Source organism: Rhipicephalus microplus, chromosome 10, assembly GCF_043290135.1.
Source record: "Rhipicephalus microplus isolate Deutch F79 chromosome 10, USDA_Rmic, whole genome shotgun sequence".
Lineage (NCBI taxonomy): Eukaryota > Metazoa > Arthropoda > Arachnida > Ixodida > Ixodidae > Rhipicephalus > Rhipicephalus microplus.
In genome coordinates, this window is record NC_134709.1 from 13,503,220 (window position 1) to 13,516,551 (window position 13,332).

Genomic DNA, 13,332 nt, shown 5'->3' on the forward strand with positions numbered 1-13,332 from the left:
AGGCGAAGCGTTTGTCAGCCCGTCCGTGCTTCCGTCCGTCTGCGCGACCATCCGTGCGTTCACCCATGCGTCCGTCCGTCTGTTCATGCGTCCGTCCGTGAGTCCGTTCATCCATTCATATCTATCTATCTATCTATCTATCTATCTATCTATCTATCTATCTATCTATCTATCTATCTATCTATCTATCTATCTATCTATCTGTCTGTCTGTCTGTCTGTCTGTCTGTCTGTCTGTCTGTCTGTCTGTCTGTCTGTCTGTCTGTCTGTCTGTCTATCTATCTATCTATCTATCTATCTATCTATCTATCTATCTATCTATCTATCTATCTATCTATCTATCTATCTATCTATCTATCTATCTATCTATCTATCTATCTATCTATCTATCTATCTATCTATCTATCTATCTATCTATCTATCTATCTATCTATCTATCTATCTATCTATCTATCTATCTATCTATCTATCTATCTGTCTGTCTGTCTGTCTGTCTGTCTGTCTGTCTGTCTGTCTGTCTGTCTGTCTGTCTGTCTGTCTGTCTGTCTGTCTGTCTGTCTGTCTGTCTGTCTGTCTGTCTGTCTGTCTGTCTGTCTGTCTGTCTGTCTGTCTGTCTGTCTGTCTGTCTGTCTGTCTGTCTGTCTGTTCGTGCGTCCATCCGTTCATACGTCCACGCATCAATCCGTCCGTCTGCGAGTCTGTTTGTGCGTCCATCCGTTCATACGTCCACGCATCAATCCGTCCGTCTGCTAGTCTGTCTGTCCATGCGTCCATCTAGGGAACACTCCAAGTATACCGCCATCTCCCATCTCGCAAACCGCTCTAGAGCGGGTATGTGCCGCCGGTGATCACATACTACTACATACATACAAGGGATGGACAGACCCACGCCTCGCCCCTAAAATCGCTGTAGATTATCGTTCATATGCAGTGACTTGCTCTGCCTATACAGACGGCGCTCCCGTCGACATTTCCATGCGAAGGTGAAGTGTCGAGTGAAGGGACGTTCTAGTGCGCGGGTTAAGCTATGACTCCTTCGTGTTGAAAATTATCTTACGAACGTCTTTGTATTCACTTCTTTTTTGAGAATGATAAATGAGAAAAGCCTGACATCCCAATGAAAGATTAAAAAAAATTGGAGATGTCACGCTACTACGGGCTATTTTTTATTGCGTGATTCACGAGTTTTTCATTTATGGCAACGTAACGACCCCGTAATGTTTCACGAGATTCCGTCCAACAAAGAATGACCGTGTATGCCTTCCTTGTCGCCGCCCGTGAAAAGGCGATTCACAGAGCGCTCGTACGGGCTCGTCTACTGAGACCTCCGGAGTAGAGTCGTGTATTTCATTTCTTTTTTTTTTTTGCTAGAACCATCGTCTAGAGAGAAGACGTGTTCGCAACACAGCTGTACGTGTTGTTTTTCAGATGTTTGCTTTTATTCGCCACCGAATAACCGCGGTGAATCGACACCCGCAGGGTCATGACCTACATATAGTCCGGCGTGTTCAGCACTTCAGGTCGCGCGCGTCAACGTCGGATGCACTATAGGCACATGCAGCCAGCGACGGCGGCCAGGTTACATCGAGCAGTAAAGTGTTCTACCACTAGAAGAACCTGAAGTATTGGGAGATATAGTGATGCGCGGGCTTAAGCATCGGTCATTTCAATTAATTTGCACTTACAGTCACTTGGGACCCGTACTAATTTTAGGTCCTTCAGCTGAGGGACAGGCAAACCTAACGCCTGTCCTGTGTATCTTATTCTTCATCGTCGTCTATGGGGGATGCCACATAATGAAGAATATCTGGTATTATTATTATTATTATTATTATTATTATTATTATTATTATTATTATTATTATTATTATTATTATTATTATTATTATTATTATTATTATTATTATTATTATTATTATTATTATTATTGTAGACAGATACTCAAGAACAGAGAAACAATAGGGAGCGAATAAGTACCGGAAACATGCAACCGGTGGACGGTTAGAAAATATCCGCAAAAGGCAAAGCAGGACAAGGAGGAAAAGGAAGTAAATAAGATGCTATAGCACTGCTTGCATGTTCGCCCAGTGCTCAAATTCGGGTGCATCTAGCTTCATTCTCCTGTAGTCCTTGAGAGACAGGCTTTGAGACTATGCTTAGGTCATCCGCATTTTTTGGCAACCAAGCACTTATATATAGTAGCTAGGCTCCCTGTCCTTGCTATTCAGTTTAAATTGTCTGCAGTACAATAATTTCTAAGGCTGTATGAATGCCCCCGTTAGGCGTTCAGAAGCAGTTTTTATAGCCAATCCTCGCTTGTTTTGTGGAGCACTTTATATGCATCATATTTTAGTATTCAAAAGCCCTGACATATTAAACGTTTGAATTAATGACATGTGTATAATCACAAATAGCGATCAAGAGGGTTTGGTGATATTTTTCCGAACAATGCAAAACTAATGTCACTCCGATTATTAGACGCTACATTAACGATTACCTGTGTAGTACGCCAATGAAGACAGTCATATCGATAGATGCTTCAGAAAATTGAGAAAAATCTAGAATTTGAACTTCCCCTCCTACTCCAGATTGGCCGTTTTCTCTTCGCCTTCCAAATTTTGTACTTGCCTTTATAGGAGAATTTATAGCAATCATTCTAGCTATGCGTAAACTATAGTAGGATCGATACGCTGAGCAATAATTTTGACGGATTTGCTATCGGTATGTTCAGTCCTTATTCGGACATTTTGAGTGCGTTCAAATCATTGGTCCCACTGTACACAAATTTATTCAAGCTGGTTTGGGTTCCTGGGCACAAGGGCCACGAACGCACGCAAGAGCATACATTATACACGTATGGTTGAATTTCTGACCTTCGTATCAGCAGCTGAGCTCTGTAACCACTGATCCGCCGTCACCGACTTGCGAGTTAAATGAAATACCTCGATAAATGTCATAGAAGACACAGCAGGCGAAGATGCTCGCTTGTTATCAAAGGCAAGGAGAGCTGAGTTTGTGCGATGAAATACGATGAAACAGTGCGGAGCCTAAAACGAACACAAGCAAAATAAGCAACTAGACGATGTGCTTGCACGTCTGAAAGCTCGCATGTTATCATAGGCAAGGAGAGCTGAGTTTGTGCGATGATATACGATGAAACAGTGTGGAGCCTAAAACGAACACAAGCAAAATAAGCAACTATACGATGTCGTTGCACTGAATTGTACAGAAAACAACGAACGTGTCTGTGGAACGCAATCGCCTTGCTGCTTTCATTCGATAAAGTGAATGCCCACGAATTTTCCGGCAAGAGTTTGGAGGTGAACGCTATAGGTGATGGAGACCAGGGCGAGTTCATTTTTGCCTCTATGCGGTAGGGCCGCAGATGGCTTTGGGTTCGCTTTACTAACGTAGTAATTGGCGCTCTAGTGAAAATGATTAGGTGAGTTCGACTTCTGCATCTCGGCATCGATCGCCTCGCTTTCATGCGCACCGGTCAAGGGGCGGTGTTGGGGGTTAGGACGCCGGTTGTCGTTATCGAGTAATCGAAAAGTTTCATTCAAGATATTTCAGTTTATCGAAAGGCGAAAATCAGTTATAATAATCGTGTAACTGTAATACATTAATTGTTAATCCATTTTACCATCCCTAAGGAACATGCTCTGTCTCGGCGCCGCCGTCGCCAAGCACGGCGAATTCCGCCGTGACGTCAGACTTTCTCCACTTTTTGCCGGTGTAGCTTAACCATGTCGCAGGTGGCCGCGCTATGCCTGACCTAGCCCCTTGGGCAAGACACGGTAGTTGCTGCTGATCATACCGTGGTCTTGGTGTGTTTAGAAAAAGTGCTTGACGACTTAGAGTACTTGGTGCTCTACTTTGAAAGAGCTGAAAGCCGTCTCAGTCCTGTGTGAGCTTCCATTGTGTTCAGAATAATCTGTGAACGCTTCTATAGACACCCGGTAATGCAGTTTACGAGGTTTGATGCTAGTGCCGCAACACACAGCCTAGCGAGTAGGCGCAGCAAAACCGAGTCTTCCCAAGCTTAATTCATCGTTGGATCCTTGATAAAGTTTATTACCTACCTACCATGCGTGCCCTAGCGAGTGGACTCAGAAAGACCGGACTTGCCCGCACTGCCTTGTGGCAATATTTTCTTTTTTTAGTTGTCAAGGCTGATTATGTAAGCGCCCATCTAGTGTTCTTTGAAAACGCGCCAAAAAGGGCATTGACACTTCAGCGTCTCAATGCGTTCCGCGAGAGTTTCATTTAACTGGCGGTCGGTATCAACAATGCAGAGGTGGTCCAAAAAGCTTCGTCGCGCCTTCTACTCAAAAAGCTTCGTCGCGCCCTCTACTCTACCATCAGATAGCCAATGGCTGTTCCGGCTCACTTTGAGAGCGTTGTGTCTGCAGCACAAATGCTCGAAGATTTGGAGTACAATGTACTCTTCTATGGCAGAGCAACAAGCTGTCCCTATGACCGAAGCCCTCTAACGGGAAAAAGTGTTCAGAAAAAAATGGTTAACGATTTTGAGTACATTGTACTCTATGAGAGAGCATAGAGCTGTCCCATGGAGCCTCACACTTGATGATGCCACATTGACAAAAATTACGCTTGGGCCAGAGCACACAAACATGGCTCAAGGCCGGTGTAGCATGGAGGTAGCCTAGCTATCTAGCTATGAAGAGTACCGCGAAGATATGTTTAGAAAGTTGCGCGTCCGCAGCGGCCATACGAACGCAGCCTCCCATTGCGAATGGCTGGTAGACAGCGTCCGTACGACTGCTGTGGACGCGCAACCAAGTCTCTCTTAAGTGTTTAACAATTTAGAGTACTCAGAGCTCTACTATAGTAGATTACTCAGTACTCTACTATAGTAGAGCTCAAAGCCGTCCTGTGGGCCTCACACTTGATGAGACCGCATCGGTGCAATAGTTGTACCGGGGAAGATGTATGTTTAGAAAAAAAAAAAAGATGTGTATAGAAAAAAAATTGGCAGTTCCTACGTACAGTGGCAATCGATGATATGCGAAGCAGGAATGAGAAAGCTTGATATGTCATTTTAAAATCACCACAACGTTACGAGGTGGAGGTAAATGATGCCGTATACACGTGTCTTCCGTACGTGTCTTGATTATCATGTTTGGATGTGTCGTTTACCTTATTCATCTGTTTACGTCGCGTGATACCAAATTTAGCGATATGTGGAGCTAGCGAAACCACCGCGAGCATGCTAGGAGCGTGGTGTGTTGTCATGTTTTACATGACACGCGTGTCAGCATCATGTTTGCACCAGTAATGTATACTTTCGTCATACATTGACGTCACTTAACCCCAAGTTTGGTATATGTGGAGCTAGCAAAACAGCCACGAGCGCATCATGAAGGGCCCGATATACTCCAATGTAGGCGCTGACGCGCGCGCACGCTGAGCGCAGCGACGCTACGTTAACAAAACGGGAGCACTCTATAGTCTGACGCCAGGCGCGACTGGCGCGCCCAGCGTCCGTCGGAGCGACCCGACGGCAACAGGCGCGAAATGCGACATGCTGCATTTCGCGCTGATGCGCTACCCAGGCAACACTGCGTCTCCCTCTTTTCGTGACGGAGGGACGCCAGACACTGAAATGCGCATGCGTCAAAGCAACGCAGCGTGGCACACGTCTGCGACTATATGGAAGGGCCGGCGCCTGGCGTCGCTACACAGGCACCGCGTTACGTCGAAATGTATTGGCGCCTTGACTGCGGCGTGTGGTTATGTTCTCGCATGAAACACATCTCATGATTATCATGTTTCCACCAGTAACGTACCTTTGTCATCCATTGACGTCGCGTAATGCCAAATTTGGCATGTGGGAAGCTAGCGAAACGGCCGCAAGCGCATCATGAGTGTGGCATGTAGTCATGTTGTTACATGACACGCATGTCGGAATTATCATGTTTGTATGTGTCATTTACCTATGTCTTCCGTTCGCGTCGTGTAATACCGAGTTTGGTACATGTGAAGCTAGCGAAACGGCCGCGAGCGCATCTTGAGCGTATCATGTATTGTTACGTGACACGCATCTCATGTTTATTACGTTTGCAGCGGTATCATACTTTCGTTATCCATTCACATCCCGTAATACCAAATTTGGCATAAGTGAGGCTAGCGAAACGGCCGCCAGCGCATCATTAGCGTGGCATGTAGTCATGTTGTTACATGACACGCATCTCGTGTTTATCATGTTTGCACCAGTCACATACCTTCGTCATCCATTCAAGTACCGTAATACCAAATTTTGTATATGTGGCGCTAGCGAAACAGCCGCGAGCGCATCATGTGCTTGGCATGTAGTCATGTTGTTACGTGACACGCATGTAATGATTTTCATTTTAGGATCTGTCGCTTGTGTTCGCCATGCAATCATGTCATACCATACCAGTTTTGCAACATGCCATGTGAACGAAACCACCGCAAGAGCTGTGGGACCATGAAATGTAAATCATGAATTTCATGACATCCATATCATGATTTTCATGTTATGACTAGTCAAATGTGTTCTTCATACAGTCATGTTATGCCATACCACGTTTGGTATCGATACCATTATTGAAACGGCTAGGAGAGCCTAGAGTCGTAGGCGTCTAGATAGATAGATAGATAGATAGATAGATAGATAGATAGATAGATAGATAGATAGATAGATAGATAGATAGATAGATAGATAGATAGATAGATAGATAGATAGATAGATAGATAGATAGATAGATAGATAGATAGATAGATAGATAGATAGATAGATAGATAGATAGATAGATAGATAGATAGATAGATAGATAGATAGATAGATAGATAGATAGATAGATAGATAGATACGCTCAAAGTAGCCGAAGTTTGCTAAGAAATGTTTCGCATTTAAAAGTTGATAACGATCTAGAGTACGAGGTACTCGATCATAGGAGAGCTTGAAGCTGTCCCAGTGATCACGGGATGTGTTCAGAAAAAGTGATTAACGATTTAGAGTACCATGAGCACTGGACTATGGGAAAGCCTAAAGGCGTCCCGTTTGTTTATAGAGAAAAAGGGTTAATGATTTAGAGTACTAGGTACTCTACAATGGGAGAGCTTAAAGCCGTTCCGAAGGCATTTCTTGTTTGTTTAGAAAAAAAGGTGGGGGGGGGGGGGTAACGATTTAGAGTACGAGGTACTCTTACTATGGGAGAGCGTAAAGCCGTCCCGTTGGCTTCACTCTAAGAGTGCATCGCTTCTAGTTCCAGGGCCCGAGAACACGGGAATCGACGCATGCTCAGCAGAAAAGCAACGTGGTACCGACGTGCTAATCAAACGGCGGCCCTTTAAGGTGCGCCGGTCACTTGCGTGTTTGTGTGCTGTTTTCCAATAATTGATGCGCTCGCGGTTAGAACGCTTGACGGCGATCGATGAATTTTGATAAGACAATGTGATCTTTTATCAAGGTGCCTTGCTATTTTGCATTCCCCCTTTTCACTGATGCCTAGAGGTGAACGCAATATCGTCGTTGCTACCGGTAAAAACTGAAGCTCTGCGCTGATAGGCACATCGATGATGGTCCGATTGGTTGCCCAGCATAGAAAAAGGAAACAGGCAGAAGGGAACATTGCACAATGAGAAGTTATGAAAGAAAAGAAAGAAAGAAAGAAAGAAATAAAGAAAGAAAGAAAGAAAGAGAGAGAGAGAGAAAGAAAGAAAGAAAGAAAGAAAGAAAGAAAGAAAGAAAGAAAGAAAGAAAGAAAGAAAGAAAGAAAGAAAGAAAGAAAGGTGAAAGTTTGAGCACGCACACTCCAAGGTTCGTTTGACCCCCCTTCTCCCTTCCTCCTGATTGAAAAGTGCTCCTGTTTTTCTTTTTTGTTTTTTTTTTGTGCGTGTGAGAGAGACCAGTTTGGGGAAAGAGCGGCATTCGTGGATATGCGTGTCGACGAGTTACTAAGATACAACGGGTAGGGACGTAAAGAAACGACAGCGTGTCGCTCTTAATGAAAGCATTTATCTATGATCCTTGAATTATAGGACGTAACATGACGGTTACTGAGATAGCGAGATGACCAACCCCCCCCCCCCCGTAACTTTCAATATCGCATTTGTCCATATGCAGGCACATATGCCAACACACGCGCTGCAAACATATACGTATAATGGGATGATCTCCTTTCCCATTTCCTCGCAAAAAAAAAAAACATTTCTTGTCCTTTAAACCATAAATACGACCATAAACTATATCCCTGGACAAGTACGCAAAACCTTGACAAGTTCACAGAAATGTGGCAGTTATACTGCAGTAAGATATAAGATGCATGGGCACGTACGAGATTTTTAAAGGGCCACCAATTTCTCAATCGTGAAATCATGTGCGTCTTGGCTTATTCTATATCCGGACATAACGTTGGTCTAGAATGAAGAAGCTTACTTTCCGTCATTCAGAGAAGAAGGAGGAATAAACTTTATTGAGAACCGGCAAGAGAATATTCCATATCGGTTAGCTAACGGAATTATTCCATAAGGTATTCATCCCAGACAATCATTGCTCAAGCGTTCTAACCAAATCAGCCAAGTTCGAATACCTTACGCGCGTCGCCTACTCCAGCCCCTTCGTCTACGCCTCCAGCAAGACGCCCTGAGGGTGCTTCTGCGGGGCCTGACGCCTAACAACTTACACGGCATGTACAAACACGCCTTAAAAGAAGTGGCCTAGTTTCGTGTCGACAGATTGGTCCCCTTTAGCACGCACTGCCTTCTGAGTGACGCCGGTGAACGCATATCAACTACACGACCGCGCGCCATTGACGTTTCACTCTCCTTGACTTATCCTTTTAAACATTCTCTCTCCCTCTATCTCTATCTCTCTCTCTTTCAGCTTCGACGTCGCATTACAGAACGGGCATTCTTCTACTTGTTCGCGTCAAACAAGCGCGCCGTTCTCTTGCTCTTCAGCGCCTGAACGCGCGCCTCCCCGTTTTTCGGCTCTTTCTCGACTTGCGCGAGGGAGCTACGATATAGAGCGAAGTTCTGCGCGTTGAAGCTTGATGGACGTACGTGATACGAGGGTCGGCCAAGGCTAGGCATGCAGCTGCCCCAGATGCCTGCCGGGACGTAGGTGATCGCAGCGGACCGCAGTGAAACATTCACCCCGAAAGAAGAAAGCAAGAACGCTAAAAGGTAAACCAAGAAAGAGAAAAAAAAAAGAACTTTCTCACGCGCCTTTCGCCTTTTAAGGGGGTAGCCGAAGAGGGTGAGGGGGGGATACATGCGCCGCATGCCTTGATAATAACTGCATCGTCTCGGGCTCTTAAGAACTGTGGCATCGAGATGCATGACCCGCAGCACGAAACTCACGAGGCTGGATTTCGCCACGTAGCGAGTGTTTCGCGGGCCGTTTAGAGAGAGGAAGAAGGAAAGAACAAAAGAGATCGCACTCTGTCTCCCGTACGAGTCGGCTTGACCGGTCGGCTTTACACGTGTTGAGTCTTTCCATGTTGTATATATGTATATTAAACGCTCGTGCTCCTTGGGAGAAATAGTTCGGGCATCGGAGTGAAAAATTGATGTATGAGTATGCGTTGGACGCCGCTGTAATTTCGCAGGCTGTCGTGTTGAAAAAAAGTGATACACAGCGATCGTTTTGAAGTACCGTTGCTCACTGTACGAAGTACCGTTGCTCACTGTACCGTTGCTCACTCAGGAAGGTTTTTTATTTTTTTCTCACCTTTCTCGACGTTCGCGCAAACTAGCGAAAGTTCTCGTTCGAGTCGTGAGAGAAATGATAATTGAGGGAATTGTTTTGGTCGCGCCAAGTCGCGAATCGGGCTTTTCGTGCTGCTTAACATGAAGTCGCGAATTCGATTACCTGTGTTTCGATGGGCGTTGAAAGGAATCGGGTAACTGCGGTAAAAATGCGTGGTATAGCTGCCCCCGCATGCTGTTGCTGGTCCCCCCAGTCACTTATGCTATACGCGTGAAAAAAGCAATTGAAGCAGAAACTTCCCGCTGAATACTTTCCAGAAAGTGCCTAACCATTTTAGGAATTCCACTGGTTAAACCAACGCTTGGCAACACTATCCATCATTAGCTGAGACTCGCTAGCGCCAGTGGTAGGTATTATGAAAATTACACAACAGCGTAAAAGGCAGGACAGAGAAAAACGAGACATATACAGCGGCTTCTCTTTCTTGGTCCTGTGTTTGGCACTGCGGTTCAAGTACCATGCATTTCAACCAACTCAGTCTGCAATACTGAGGAATCATTTAACCGACTACATAGGTAATATGAATGTATATGTTATGTTTACTTCCTGCGCAAGCAGTACAGCCCTTCTTGTAGAGAGGGAGAGAGACTCTACATGAAGAAACGTACATTTTTGCCGGTATTTATATACCACTGGCACGCTACTCTGTATAGGGACGTGGAATGGGATTAAAAGATTTCAGAAGACTGGGAGGAAAATAATTGCTGAAAGAAAGGATACAGACAAATATGGCTGCCCATAGAAAGGTCCATTTGCGTATTTCTACCTGCGTCCATATGGCATTGTCGTACATGCCTACAAAAGAAGCCACCCACGCCTTCGTCGTGCAGCATGCAGCTCGAGGGCAGAAGCACGGCTCGCGAAATGCGAAAACGGGGGCTCGTCTTTCACCGGTCGCCAGTAGCTCTTTCGACCGCTCTAGCTTCCTTAAGGTATACTTTACTCCATTAGGTAGTTTCTCCCATGATTGCCGTGTCTATTGGGTTCCGTGACAGTGGTTGTCAATTCGAGCCCCTACGTTTCCCTTCTTCAATCAATTAATCAATCAATCAGTTTATTATTATGTCATAAAAGGATGTTACAGGGAGTAAAATATACAGACGAGGGTCCCAAATATGTGCATTGTGACATGCCACGAAAACCTGAAAAATCGGCGATTAACGAGCCAGATTTGACTTATGCATCGAGAAGGGTACCGACGTTGAAGCCATAATCATTAACTCTTTTGTTTAGGGGGAAGCAATCAATACAAGACCACTGCATGTCATGCGGCCGGCGGTACCGAAATTCCGGTCACACGATTTACGACAAGCGATGCGTGCGTATAAAACTAGTCCGGGGCGGTCGGCGTGCGCTTTTATCACACACGAGGAAATATCCCGAGTGCCGCGTCGTGTATATACGCCAGCGAGCAGCATCTCGCCAAACGTTCCGCTCCGGCGCTCCGCGTGTTTCTCGCAGCGAGCGCGGAAGCGAGTTCCTCCGCGAACTGGGCGCGCCGTTTCAAAGCAAAACAAAAGGGCCGGACAAAGCGGGCCGCGCGTAACCGATGCGCCCGTTCCTCCGCCTTGAGAAGCGACACAACCCCTGCGCCTGACCTCGCCGCGCCGAAGCAAAGACAGGAGGCAGTCGCCAGCGGGACGTCCCGTCTCGGGAGCGTTAGTTGTCAACACTGACGAAGGGAAACGAAGATCGAACGGAAGGAACTGGCAGTCAATGTGTCGTTGGGTGGAGGAGGGGAGTACAGCGCACTGAACGGCTGTCCCGGCCAATCGACCATCTACGAAACGGATTAAAGGCGAATCTTTCCTCCGGCGGGCGAGTTTGACGCGCGCTGGTCTCTTTAAAAGCGCGGTTCGCTGCGTCGCGGAGAGGAAGTGCTTCGTTGTGCACACGTTGTGTGATTTTCTTGTCTGGCTCTGTACAGCGGTCTACAGAACTCGACGATTGTCCGATAAGCTGCTGCCCCCCTCCCTCGTCTCCCTCATGACGCATCGCTATGCGTTCCGCGCGATGTTCATTTCCCTTCGTCAAGTGTGGAAAGAAGCGACTTTGACGAAACAGAGTCCTCCGAGCCTGACGTGTAGACGGGTCTCGTTACTAAGGTCTTCATAAGGGATTGGTTATGTTTATAGCATTTAACGTCCCAAAGCGTTTTTTTACGAGCCAGAACTTCAATACGTTGAAGAGGTATTTGAGAAATACTAATTAGGCTTCATCAGCCAGAGCTCTTTAACGTGCACCTGAACTGAAGGAAATTATTGTTCTCGAGCTTCAGCCGAATCAAAATGTGACCGCCGCAGCACAGAACCGAACCGACAACATCGATATCAGGAACGCAACACCCCAGCTACGATGGTAGATAAAAAATAGCAAAATAAGGGGAAAGAAAGAACAATCGAATTTCGACTGAAATTCGTCGCACTTCCCGTCCAGTGGTGCCGCTCCGTGCATCAAACGAATCGGGGGCGATGTTGTACAGATCTTGGCCGCGATATCCGGAGGCGCTTATGTCTACAGGCTGGACGGACCGGCGACATCTTATGTCGCGTGCCGAATGGGCGCGTACAACGCCATCAGTCACGGAGCCACGACGACGTTGCTTCCTCGCTGAGAGCACGATATGAGATGGAGAGAGGGAGAGAGAGGGGGGTGCCGCCTTAATTTAGACGCAACCGGATTTCTCCGCGCAGCCGCCGAAGGTTTCAAACCAGGAAGGAAGGAAGGCACGCAATGCAGCTGACGGGACCTCCGTTACTCCGGTCTGAGATAATCTTCCGAGAGAGGTTGTGCGTTGTTTCATGTGTGTACACGGCACACGTAACTCTTTTTTTCAAAAGGGGGGGGGGGGTGCGATTGTGGGCTCCTGGCCACCTTTTGTACGGCGCGCCGATGGGTCCCGGATGATCACGGAAGGAGGTACCGCATTAGCGCGAACTTAGGAGTGAAGGATAGCATGTATGCATCTGACATCGAAGATTTGCTGTGACGATCCATAATTTAGAAAGGACAATAAAGAAAGTAAGTGAAGCCGGGACGCAACTTTGCAGCTCTGAGATCTTTTTTTTAAATATTTTGGTAAATGAGCAAGAAATTTTGTACAAAGTCACATCCGTGTGAGCGTACATACGCATGTAACACGAATTTTAATGAAGTGCACCAGGCAATAGGCGCACGGGAAGACCTCACTAAAAGTACTTCGGTTATCATCAACTGAACCAGAAGCTAATCACACCGCTTGGGTGATTTATATATTTTCGTCTGACAGCTTTTTTGATTCTTCTATGGTTACTCCTTTAGCGCGCACGTGCACACGCACACGCACACACACACACACACACACACACACACGCACACACACACACACACACACACACACAATCGCGCGCACATTTTTTTTTCACTCTCTGTCTCTCTCTCTCTCTCTCCCTCAAAACAGCAGTGGAACATCATTACGATTCACATGCCTGCTTATTCCACTTCCCCTAATTTGATACATTTTCAATTAGCAAACGCAAAAAATGACTCGCCAGCCCCTTAGCTCCTGTTGGAAGTGAAGCGACAAAGTGTTAA